We start from the raw sequence: 13,199 nt of genomic DNA on the forward strand, positions 1-13,199 counted from the left end.
TTGACTGAATACAAGTCTCTATAAATAAAGGCTGGCTTTCCACATAAAGGACAAAGGGATCAGGTTCTGCCCTGGCTTCAAAACCTCTGCAGACTGCTAAACCTGTGGGCTGCTACCCTCAGTGCCTGCTTCTAACTGGGCTGCTGCACCCCCACTGCCAAGGATGTGTCAGGGGAGGGGGGCCAGGTTGCTCATGACACTGTGACCACCAACTCCATTCCCTACTGTTCTCTTAAAGAAAACACACCGCCATCAATTGCACAATGAAGATAGTGTTAAGATACAAAATCAACAGGGTTTGAGCTCTCAAGGGAAAAAAATGCAAAAAATAAGATTATTTGGCAAATTTTGCAGATATGATTTTTCACAGGGAACTCAAAGCACTTGATATTGCCTGATGGAAACTTCTCTGATTTTCCTGTTAAAATTGCTGAGCTATAAAATAAAATCTAGTATTATTTCCTGAACGTGAATCTATCTGTAGACAGAAACTGAGTCTCTTGACTCCTGGGGTGAGGTCTGCTACATAACATATGCGACTTGGCTAGGTCTCCTGTCCTTCAAAGCAAGTGTTTCTTGTTTGCTCTCTGTCCTTTAGGGGCATCAGGGTTGGCCTGCACAGCACCCGGTACTAAGTCAGAAAAGCTTTTAAGGGGACCCGTGTTCACCCCATGGCCTTCTCTGTCACCCTCCAAAATCATGGTCTGCTAATGCAACCAAGCAGCCCTTTGTGGCTTCCTATGAGCAGGCCAGGCACCCCATGGACCCCGCCCTCCCATCACCTCTCAGACTTTCCAAATATAGGCAGCTGTGGAAGATTCCCCACCCCTTACTTAGAGGCAGAGGTTACTCATTATCCTTGCACATAAAAATCCATTCACAATGTTTCAGAAGTCCTGTTATATCTCTATTTCATTCCTTTGGACTTTAATATTCAAATCCGGCATACCCTTGAAGTGGAAATAGTAGACGAAAAAGATTTTGGAAGTCAATCCTAAAAACAGGCCACACACCCTCCTGATAAACAGCTGTGAAGAAACTATCACTTTAGACCCTGTGATTTATTATATCAGAAGAAGATTCAAGAAGAAAACATGCATAATTATTACCAGAGCAAAGAAAATCCAGTCTCCTTAAAGAAAAAGACAATATCCCAGTCTACTCTCTTCTCCAAAGTGCCTTAAAAAAAAAAAATAAGCATTTCATGGAGGAGCTTTACAACATTTCTGTATATATTTGAAATTCAAATGCACACAAGATGCATGTTTTCCCCCCCAGAATGTCTCAGATCTCCTAAATAAAGCATATCCCCTGTGTGGGCGATCCCTGGACTACATGTGAGGTCAGTGTTTGGGTCTCTCTGCCAGGGTCCGGACGCTGTTCTTCCAGGAAGAGCTGCAGAGACCCTGGGAACAGGACCAGCCCAGCTCGCAAGTATGAAGAGAATGTCGGGAGAGGAAGTGGTGGTTGTGAGTCAGCATGAGTCATCTTGTCCCAATGAGAATGAAGACTGAGGTGTGCGCCTTTTCCCCCTTCTAGTTTTTTTTTTTCTTGGTCTCAGTTGTGTGGACATCATTGGGAATGGAGGGAAATTAGTGACGGGGTGACTGTTGCTTTTTAAGTCTCCAGCTGATGCTCCAGGCGAGCCGTGCCTGAGTCAGTGTCCGACTTCACAGCACAGTTCCTGGACCGTGCAGCCTTCAGCTTCTCCCCGGTGAGTAGGTTTCTGTCATTTTCACTGTCATCTCAGCAGTTTGCCTCAGGCTCCGCTGGGCTGACATGCTTGAGTCCTGGAGCAGACTCGGCGTTTGGCTCAGATAGTGAGGATCCGTCCTTTTAGAAAAGGGGCTTTGCTGCCCCTCCCCTGTAGCTCCTGGATTTCAGTCTGATTGTCTGGAAGGAGTTTCTCAGTCGTTCATTGAGAGACTACATGCTCACTGTGTGTTATGTTGCCTTGGAAGGGAGAGTGGTGTTTGACAGGAAACAAGCTGTTTGAGCCTCCCGTCTGGAGACAAAGTGAAGTTCAGAGATGGAAGTAGGGTGAATTTGTGCTAACCCAGGGTGCTGAAGTTGGGCCAGCTTCCGCTTCTCTGAGGTGGAGGAAAAAGCCTGTGAGCAATTTCTGGCCGCGTGGTCTGAGCTGTCCACTTTTAGTGAAAGAATTATAATAGAGAGGCAGAATTTTGGCTTCCCTTTCTCAAGGCTCATGAGTGATTCTAGAAGTTTATCTATGTCTTTTCCCTTTCCTTAAACACTGGAAGTCACAACTGTAGTAAAATCAGCAAGAAAAGATGCTGGGGACTGAGGCTAGGGATAAGCATGGAGCAGCTGAGCTCCTTGGGCTTTGACCTGAGCTTGACTGTTGCTATTCTGATGAAGCTTCGCTTTACTGTTAACTAAAATACAGGAAACTTTTTTTTAAAAAAAAATGTCGTTCTAGTTACTGTAAATGAAACGGTTAAAATGTCATAAATACCTTATGATAAACAATTTTCGAATTTGCTTAAAAAACTGCACATCAGTAAGCAGGGCATGACAGGGAGCTTTTTCAGTATAGTCATTTGAGTGCGTGGGCTTCCTGGGTTACTAATGAGTCAGCACCTGATTTCTAAAATTGGAGGAGAGAAGAGCATATTGCCCCCCAGCATAGCACGGGGGCGGGATGCCTCTCTAGGAGGCTTTGACTATGGCCTTCGGTGACAGTGACCTTTGGACACCTCCCCTGTGTCGGGGGCTCCCTCCCCAGCTTTGGTGCCAGCTCCTAGATGTGGACTGAGAGGCCCCTTTGCTGGGGTCGGGGGGCTGTGCCAGGCCATGTCCATTGGCTGATGTTGATCATTTCTAAGTTCTGTCTTGATGGAACTGATTGGGCATAGGGTTCATTACAAGAGAAATCCAGTGTTTCTGAAGGACTAGGGTGGCCGGGCTGAGGCTGCCTCTAGTGTCCGTGATGTCACAGGTGCTGAGGGATGGAATGGAAGAGGCCATCACAGCAAGAGCTTTGAAACCATGTCTGCAGGTGACACATTGTGGAGGAAGATTGTGAGCTTAAAATCGAAAAATAGGATTCCATGAAGAATCCCTTGCACCAAACTCTTCTTATCTATGTAATGAAAGAAATGTTGAGAAAATAATTTTTTTTAAATTATGGTTGTGGTTCAAGGACAAAATGCAATGTTGTTTGAGCCTCTCCATCAAATTCTATAGGCATGTCCAGGATTTATTTTGTGGAGTTAGGTAACCTTGGGCGCGGTCCTGTGTTTTCCCATCACAGACCCAGCAGCTCTGTGCTAGCACACTTAGAGGGGACACACAGAAGTCAAGCTCAGGGGCCCAAGGGACTGCTGGGGTGGGAATGGGGGGGGGGGTTTGGTGCTTACAGAGTTAGCATCCACCCAGTGTTTACAGGAGGGTCTGGACACAGATGGGACCCATCCCACCTATGTTTTCTCCAGGCTGCTTTTCTCGCCTGGCCTCTGAAGCACTTGGCTTCTCTTGACTTTGCACCATGACTTTCAAGCAAGATTTGAGATTCTAACACAGTCAATGGTTATTCCAAGACTGAGAGTCACAAGCAGGCAAAGCTTAACTCTAAAGCCTCCCAAGGTAGTTATGGGGGTTTCCACGGCAGGAGACCAGGCCAGTCACTCACCACGCTCTAGCCCTCCTGCACCACCCTCCCTGGGCTCCCCTTTCCTCCTGAAAAGAAGCTTCCAGGGTACCTAATAGGTGTGTCCCTAAAACCTGTGACTTTATGGTGAATTCACCCTTGTGTTGGGCAACTAACCTTCCTCATGGTGAAATGTGGATATAATGGCACCAGCCTGGTGAATTTTTGTAAAGATAGGTGATGATGATTAGCACACAGATTATGAGACTCACAAAAATGCCACTTTCATAGAGGGAAGAAGTCATCCATGGGGAAGGTCCTAGATGGTGCCCTGCGGCTCATGTACACCAGAACTTTCTCTTGTCCCCATTTTGAAAAAAATGCCAACTAACAGACCCGTTTCTTCCCAGGCCTGTGTCTTTTAGGGCTGTTAAGAAGTGTTTTTGAGGAGGCTGATTTCATCCTAGATATTGATTGTATTCTTTCATACAGTACAGATGCTGCTAGGACTCACATCCTATGAGAAAGAAGCCTGTGATGAATGGATATTATTACTTTTGTAATCAGGAGAAAGAGTTATTTTAAAAGGCTAGAAATAAGGCCATGGATCTGTCTGAAAATAGAGCATTAATTATTATGATTTGCTGCTTAGTCTTACTTTCCCAACAGTATAAAGGCGCTGAGTCTAATTGTGGGTGTGAGCAGTGGATAAGGAGGGAAGCCTTCTATAAGAGAAATTGAGCAGCTATTTTTAAAGGGCATGTACTGCAAAAAGAAAATGCTGGTGACTTGATGACATCTAGAAGTTTCCCAGTTCCCTGTTGCCATGGCACTTCCAGGCCTATGACTTCTACTTCATGCCTACATGAGTTAACCTTGTCTCCCATGCTCTAGCCCTCCTGCACCACCCTCCCTGGGCTCCCCTTTCCTCCTGCAAAGAAGCTTCCAGGGTACCTAATAGGTGTGTCCCTAAAACCTGTGACTTTATGGTGAATTCACCCTTGTGTTGGGCAACTAACCTTCCTCATGGTGAAATGTGGATATAATGGCACCAGCCTGGTGAATTTTTGTAAAGATAGGTGATGATGATTAGCACACAGATTATGAGACTCAATGACTCTTTAGTACACACTCACCAGTGCAGAAAGACAGGTACCTTTCTATCTCTACCTGGACCCTCTGTCCTGGGGGTATCCACAGGGAATAAGGTCGCAGGCTCCTGAAGTGAGATCCTCTCTGTCATTAATTACATGGCATGTTCTTGTTCTACGCATCTTGATTAGCTCAGTGGGAAAGATTTCTTTTCCTCCCCAGGAAAATCTGAGGTTCCAGATGTCACGGACACTAGCACTATCATCATGCTTTTCAACGCCAGTCAAAGTCCTCATTGTAGGACAGTCCCAAACACCAGTAACTTTGTGGGCATTACCTCGAACTCCTTCCCTCCCAACACACATACATACCGCCCTGAAAGACAGGAAGGACGGCCGGCTACTTGACTCACTTGAGGTCCAGGATTCACAGCAGGTGTATCAGGCAGAGCAGTTGCTTCATAGAGGGCATCAGAGACAGGCGAGCCTCTCACCTCCATTAGGAGATGAAAGTCAGGCAGAGCGGGGGACCAGGAGGTTCTGCAGGTAATCCATCGGGCTGAGGCCATAAAACAGAAAATTCAGGACCACTAGCTCAGATCTGCCCCCAGGGTGGAAGCAGCTGGCTCTGTACTCACACTTCCTGTCTAAAGCCAGCTACAGTCAGCTTCTACATTCTGAAATTATTTGAAAATCATTACAGTTCATGGAGCTGACTCATACTGAAAATATTAAGTAAGATACTCTTAAAACTAGGCTGAACAAACATGCCCTTTCTTTGCCAATTTTGGAGATAACTAAGACCATGCCTCAGAAGTCAAACCTCCACACTCACATTTGCTGCCCCCAAAGTGGCAGCAAATGTGCCCCTTTGCTCAGCTTACCCATGTGGTGCTGCCCTGTCAGCTCATGGTATGTGTGTAGTGTGTGTCTCCTTTCTGGGAATTCAGGCTTGGGATGTGAATGCTGGCTACACTTTGTCACAGTACATGGTGACAAGTTTGGGGGGCCTTTCTTGCTTTCCATTTGTTCCATAACTCAGAGGATCCTCTCACCCACAGTACTGTGGCCTGGGCATTCATAGTCATGTGCTTGGCCCTGGGCTGCTGGGCAGGGACTGGGTTCCTCACTGTTACGGGGCACTTCTGGTTAGCCCACAGAGCTCAGGCAAGAAGCAGACAATAGCCAACAGTGTTTTTAGTGCTTGTGACTACCCTACCCTTTTGCAAAACTAAAAAGACAGGAGGCAGGCTACCCAGAGCAGAGGTCAATGGACAGCCAGTTTCCCATCTTGCTATTCTGCCATCCTTAGCATTGACTTCTTTCCTCAAAGTTCTCTTAAAGGCTCCAAAAAGGCTGCTGGAGTTCCAGCTGTCTTAGCTGCATTCCACACAAGGGAAAGAGAGGAAGTGGGTGGGTGGGGGTGGGGCAAAACTTTGAGCATCCTAGATATCAGACTTCTTGGAAGAACTTCTTAGAATCCCTAGCTAATTCCTTTTAGCCTATGTCTTTCATTGGTTACGTCTGTAGAGAAGCCTGGGTAATGCAGTTTTTTTTCCATTGGGTCCCTGACAACATGGAAGTTGCCATTGATACAAAAGAAGTAGAAGAACATGGATGCTAGATAGGCAACGAGCAACTCCATAGCACAGTGCCCCTGAAGACAACTCGATTTACATTTTGTAGCACTCAGAGCCCTGTGCGTGGCTAGGGCACAAGTCCCTTAGCTCCACTGTGACCAAGGTTTACTTTGTGAAATGAACCACATTCCTTTCCCTGGAGGCATCAGGAGATACACAAGGTGACTTTAAGGTTTTTAAACTTGGAAGAAGTCATTCCAAGGGACAAAAATCACCGGTTTAGTTTTTGTATTCTGTAAATAGGATTTCTTTTTAACCATGCATTTAGTGAATATTTATCATTAACCCAAAGAAATAATGTTCCAGACCCACACTCAGTGCCTCCCTTAGTACTCACAGAACTGTGGGCAAATTCTATCATCACCTCAATTGTGTAGAGGAGGAAATTGGGGTATGTCTTTAAAAAAAAAAAAGTTTGCAATCTTAGGAGGCTTAGGACAAGGATCCCCGGTAATGACAGAATCCAGAATCTAGCCAGGTTGGGGGAGTAAAGGCTGGGTGACTTAGAGTAGATTTAATGTAAATTAGACATTCGAAGAATAAAGGCATATTGCATTTTATAAGCTTAGCAATGTAGACTGAAGTTCCTATCCACTAAACAAATCAATTGGAGTAGAGTTGGAAAGAGGTATGTCTTCTTAAGAGGGATGTCTAAGGCCACTGTTAGAAAACTGAAGAACTTGGTTTTAAACCCATCACTCTGCATCTTTGGCCCAGGATTTAGAGCCCAACAGGCAGACAAGAGCTCTCCTATTTCTGTCTTTCTGGTTAAAGAGTCATAAGCCCAGTAACATCAGACCATCATCCTGGGCCTGAGTGTCCCAAGAGGCTGGCTGGTGAGGTAAAGGGTCCCTTACCTCCTGCTGTACCCCCTGCCTACAGGATTGTCACCTTTCTCTGGAAGAAACATTACTATTGTAAAAGCACACTCTTCTTTTCATTATACTTATGTTCTTCTTCTGGTTTTGAAATGAACTAAAGCATCTTAAGAGTATTATTGGCCCAGTTCTCTCTACTCTGAGCTCCATGCAGAAGTCAAACCTAGGGGTGGGCGAGAGCACCCACAGAAGGTCCCATCGTGGAGAGTGTGGGCCAGTCCTTGGAGGGGTGACTCTGGACTGTGGGTGGTGGCAGGCCATTGGGTTTCCCCTGGGTTGCTGATGGGCCCCATCAGCCACAGCATTCACGATGGCTTTGGCAATGATGAAAGGATTTTCAGAGCAGATTTGTCGATCCCGTGCCAATTTTTATTTCATTTCCATCATTCCCTCTCCAACTGCTCTACTCCAATTGATTTGTTTAGTGGATAGGAACTTCAGTCTACATTGCTAAGGTATCAAAAATGCAATATGCCTTTATTCTTTGAATGTCTAATTTACATTAAATCTACTCTAAGTCACCCAGTCTTTACTCCCCCAACCTGGCTAGAGGGAAACTTGGATTCTGTCATTACCAGGGATCCTTGCCCTAAGCCTCCTAATATTGCAATCTTTTTTTTTTTTTTAATACATAATAGTTCACTGTTACTTCATTTGGTGCCTCTTCCCATCTCAGTTATTCTAAGGCTGTAATCTTAAGGTTATGTGGTGCCAGAAAACAGGGGGGGTGCTTTGCTGTCTGAGGTGGTCCCCATGATTATTACGTCTCAACATGGGTGGGGCTCCAGAGCTACTCAGGCACTGCCACAGCTGTCCTCCCTGACCATAGCTCTCACAGGAAAGTGTCTCTACCCCCACGGCCATGGGGTGAGCCAGTCTCCGAAGTGGCCCCAGTGAGGGTCCCCTCCATGTGCCCTCGTGCATCCTGTGGACCTCTATCGGCCTCTACTAGCTTGGGGTGGGGGACAAGGAAGAGCAGCAATAGAGAAGAGGCAAGAACACTCTCCAGGGCCTGTGGGACTCCCGTGGCTTCTTCTTGTGTCTTCCCAAACTCCCTGGAGCAGGACTGTCCAAAAGAACTTTCTGTGATGATGGAGATGTTCGCAATCTGGGCTGTCTGACATATAGCCACAGCCCATGTGACCACAGAGCACTAGTGTGACAGGGGAGTGAGCTGACATTTTTCTTCGATTTCAAATAAGTGAAATTTAACTGTACATTGTCACATGTGTCTAGCACTTACCTTATTGTACAGCACAGATCTGGGGCCCAGTTTCTTACTCTGGGTGGTTTTGAAAATCGAACTGTCACCCTGAGGCAGGATGGAGAAATTGGGGGGAAGCTGCTGAACTGAGTGTCTCAGAGCTGCATGGCTCATGGTCAGTCTCAGAGGGTAGGGGCCCCTGCCAAGATGGTGAGCCCCTGACCCAGGAGCTGCAGGCCAGGCAGGAGGGTGTCCTAGCCTCACTGTATCTATCTCTGGGGGACCTAGGGATCAAACCTCAAGCACTTCTCTGGGGCCACAAATACCCAAGCTATGGGCCTGTCCAGAAAAAGTCCCAGGGCAACACCTGGCAGGATATTTCTGCCAGTTGTTTTGACAGTTTCTTGGGAGTGAAGAGCTTCAGTGAGAAGCACATAGCCAGATTGTCTGGCTTGTGTTAATTTGATTATGATCTTTCCTGTTTGGGGACAGACATCCTTGTTTTGTTTGTATAAAGCCACTCCAGGACAAATTAGATTGGAATAATGAAAGCTCAGGATGACTCCTTGTCATTGAGTTCCTACAATTCCATAAGTGTGGCTTTTGGCTTTTTAATAAAGAAGCAGTCCACTAGCGTCAGTCATCAACTAGCTTCTAGTTTGGTCTGGAAGCACAAACAGTGGGCCGGTGAACTGGACTGGCTAAGAGGCAACAGCCCAGGCCAGGCCTGCCCTGGGTGAGCATAGCTGCAGCTTGGCACTGTGGGGTTAAAGCTGAGACAGCCTGCCACCCCCCAGGTTCCAGGAGTTTGCTACCGCCCACTGCCCCAGGCACAGAGCTGCATGCTCTAGTTTCCAGCACCTACTGCCTGTTGCTGGCAAGGCCATGGTGTCACCTGAGGAGCTGAGCCTCAGCTCAGTAGCCAGTCACTGTATATCAGCTTACCCAGTGCCCACTAGCCTTGGCTTCCTGATGTCAGATGGGAATTTTACCACCGAAAGTTGTTTTGAGGATGTGAGGAGTTACTACATGAGAAATGCTAAGGAATACATTGTGCATGGTAGGTGGCCAATTCTATTAGCTATTATTATTGGAATCGATGACGTTTTGCCATTTATTCCAGCTCTGAGTAGCCTTTCTCGGGGCCAGGATCTCCACTCCAGACACTTCAACTTTAGTATCCAGGAGCCCTGTAATCCCGCCTCCACACTTTCTTTCTCAAGGCTCAGAAGGAGCAGTGGCTCCCTAGACAGTTAGGAGAAAGAGATTCAGTTGTTCATTCCTTTGTGTATTCATTCATTGTCTAACGAATGTTCACTGTGACCTGTGCAGGCAGGTGACAAGCTAAGGTGGTTGTGAGGAGGCTGCTGTGTGGCTCTAGGGTGATCTCAGATAGCCTGTCTCATGAGAAGACATTTGAGTAGAGATCTGAGGGGACTAGGTTTGCACATCTGTGTGTTGCCTTGTGTTTTCATATGAGTAGGGCAGCTGGAATAGAATCTTGCTCTCTGTGTAAACTGTGTGGCCACGAGAACGTCACTGAACCTCTCTGATCCTGTAGATAGATGAGGCGACCTGCAGGGTGGTGCTCAGTAACCCAACTTGGACTCATCATCATCACAAGGACTGTTCGATTTGCATCAGGAATGTTCTGGGTTTGAAGGGCATGATCCACCATAGAAGCCCCTCTCTGTGAGACCCTTCGGTGGTCATCAAGTCAATTCTTTTTTTTTTTAAAGATTTATTTATTTATTCATACAGAACTGGGGTACAGGCCAGAGATGCGGAGGGTGAGAGGATTCACCAGAGACAGAGTGGGGAGCAGAACAGGCAGATAGACAAAGTACACTGCTGAGGGGAGCAGCGGGCGGGTCAGGAGAGGTCTGCCGTGCCATGTGGATCTCCTCCGGGGCAGGCAGGGATAGAACTCATGCGGAAGTGGCTTAAGCTTCTTAGTGCAGTGCTTTAACCCGCTGTGCCACCAGGGAGGGCCCATCAAGTCGACTCTTAAGCCCTGTCCTTCCTTCTAAAGACAGCCTAGCCGTCACTGTTAAGTGAACTGAGAAGTGGTTCCATAAATCATCAAGGCCTATTTTCTGGCATTTTCTCCTTTCGCCCTGGAGCCACTCGGTCAGAACCATGGTCATGATTGTGGTCATAACCTGACACATTCATTATCATTCATTGAGCAATTATTCTATCCCAAAAACTGCTGAATTACAACACAAGCTTCTTCAGAGCTCTTCCAAAGGCCTAGATCTCAGCTCTTATGTTCACATTCTTCCTTTTCCCTGTGGCTCTTGATAGACAGCAGGGGCGAGCTGTAGGGCAGACTTGACTCTGGTCTACCTGACCCAACTGTTCTCACGGTCATCTGGCAGGTGCCACAGCTCCCACACTTGACATTTCAAGCGCTGACTCTTTGGTTTGGTTTTGATATTTTTTTTTAAACCTAACTAGAACTTCACGTTATCCCTAGATCCAGATTGGGGCAATTCATTCTCTTGTTACAAAAGACATGGCCTTATGTTATCTGCAAGTTGGAGAGAATCCCCTTGTTGTCTTCACCAAAAGCCTTTGGTGAGCATGGGGCAGAGCAGACTCCTGTGGTCCTCCACCGGGGGGCGACTTCAAGGTTGGCAGCACCTGTCATGCTAGGGACCCTCTCCAGGTGTGAATGCCTCACCTTGTTCACAGGTTCCACGGATGCGGATGAGAGGACAGTGAAACATTTTGTACAGTCAAGTGTGTGATGTGATCCATTGACACGCAGACAGGTAGCGATCAGCTGGGTGCTCGGCAGACTTCTCGTGGGTAGTCACCTCCTCTCCTGCTTTGTCTTCCCCCATCCTGAAGCTGAGAGCTGTTTAGGCAGTGCTAGTTAACCGTTGGGCAGCCATCAATGAGACATTTGTTGTAGGTGACCTTCAACATCTAGAGCTTTTGAAGGCTTTTTGTCTGCCGGTGATAGCTGTTTTTAGTTCGTACATAGTTACATCCTCAGTTTGTGGGCTGAATATATTTGATTCGCTTCAGATATGCCTTTCAAGTTGGCGCCACCAAGCCGGCCCGACCGACAGACCAGTGGTTGTCTCTGTGCAGCGGTCCCTTTGAAGTCCCCAGAAGTGCCTGCTCAGATTAAGCTCTGCAGAAGGGAGAGGTGAGGCCCAGAGTGAGTACAGACTGCCACCCAGCAGTGTGAGCTGTGACTGCATGCAAAAGGTGCTGGGTGAGAAAGTGAACCTCCCAGCAGTCTCGCCCACCCAACTGGGTGCCCCCTGCTCTGGGCTCACTGGCTGAGTCCATCTCAGGGACACTGGGATGGAACAGGAGCTGTCACTGGCGAGGGCACACTCAGCAGCACCCATGGCTCTCCACAGGCATAAGCAGCACCTTCTCGGTCGATCCTCTCCTCACCTGCTGCCAAAGTCACTGGAACCCTTCAAATCTAATTTCTACCACTTTCTGTGAAAATGAATAGTCAGTGGCAGGTGAGGAATGTCTTATTAAAATGGAGATTCCTCCTATTTTAGAAAATAGGGAGTCCCAGTCTCAAAAGAACATTGGTAATTACTAAGGTCCTACTGGTAGAAGTGGCACTGCTGGGTTCTCAGGTCAGAGGTTTAATTTATATCTGAGCAGGACTAGAGGAGCTTGGGCACACACTTAAACTGGGTCAGGTAAGTTTAAAAAGGTCCTTCTGGCAGTAGTAGTGGATGGAGAAACTCAGGTGACAGGGAGCCTTCAGTGCGCCAGGGGAGTGCTGGCTTTACATCTATAAGCTCTGACCCCCCACATCCCGGAGGGGTGGACACAACTAGTCCATGTTGCAGATGAGCCAACTCAAGATTTTAAGAGAAAAACTGCATAGTTCAAGGCATTGCTGGAAACCCCAGTCTTATCTAAACACTATGAATCTCCAGTAAACCGAACATTAGACATCACTGAATTCTGTCTTTCCAGGGCCATGTCGAAATTCAAGCCTTTTAGGATCATTCACGTAAATTATTTCCAAAACAGGACACCCTCTCCCTGTGGCCCTTGCCAAAGCTGTCCTCCCATGGCCTCAGGGAAGCTTCCAGAAGCAATGTGGTTTGTCATGAGGAGCCCCTCCGGCATGGGCATGCTCAGGTGAGCACCCACAAAGTGACTTTTGTCACAAGTGGTGCTGTCTTCAGTCAATGATTTTTAGCATCTCTTGAGATGAGCATCACGAAAGGCTCTTTTAATCTGAAAATATGGTGAATGAGGAAGAGTTTCAAGCTTTAATTTCCTTGTTTGTCTAAGGTTCAAAAGTGAAACTCTATCAAAAGGTGTCGAGTGTAGCCTACCTGGGCTCCCACCCTGTTCCAGCGACTACCCCCCATAGCCCTTTCTTTTTTTTAGGTTTCATAGGTATCTGCCCAGAGTTTCTTTGTTCAACTAAAAGCAAAGAGTGGACCTTTTTCTTTTCCTCCCTATTTTCCAGCAAGACATCCCAGATACACTTTGCTTTTAAACCACTTTTGTCTTTTCAAAAGAATTGGCTGGCATGATCCAAGAACAGCAATTAGCTTCTGGCCACTGAAGCTCTGGATTCAAGTGGGGTCAGTGAGTTTCCTTCTGTTGTGTCCCTGGGTGGGCCCTCCACTTACCCAGGCCTCCTGAGCCATGGGGACAGGGTGTTCTTCTTAAGGCCTCTGGCTGGGCTCCACTTACCCACAAAGCCCCAGGGGTCAGAGGGGCAAGCAGTCATCAGCCGGGCCTATACTGTAAGCCTCTCTCAGGTGCTGGAGT

General features: G+C 47.1%; 1 long non-coding RNA gene across 3 annotated transcripts in view; it reads left to right on the forward strand.

The window, feature by feature from the left end:
- The first annotated feature begins 1,371 nt into the window (after window positions 1-1,371).
- LOC105853892 overlaps window positions 1,372-13,199 on the forward strand; it is a 126,771-nt gene continuing 114,943 nt past the window's right edge. For 2 of the 3 annotated variants that reach the window (XR_001145650.1, XR_001145649.1), the window contains exon 1: window positions 1,372-1,714. This is a non-coding gene — a long non-coding RNA (uncharacterized LOC105853892). The remainder of the gene's footprint in view (window positions 1,715-13,199) is intronic. The other variant, XR_001145648.1, reaches the window with a different exon arrangement.

The sequence above is a fragment of the Condylura cristata genome, unplaced genomic scaffold (genome assembly GCF_000260355.1).
Source record: "Condylura cristata isolate star-nosed mole 26May11 unplaced genomic scaffold, ConCri1.0 scaffold00020, whole genome shotgun sequence".
Taxonomy (NCBI): domain Eukaryota; kingdom Metazoa; phylum Chordata; class Mammalia; order Eulipotyphla; family Talpidae; genus Condylura; species Condylura cristata.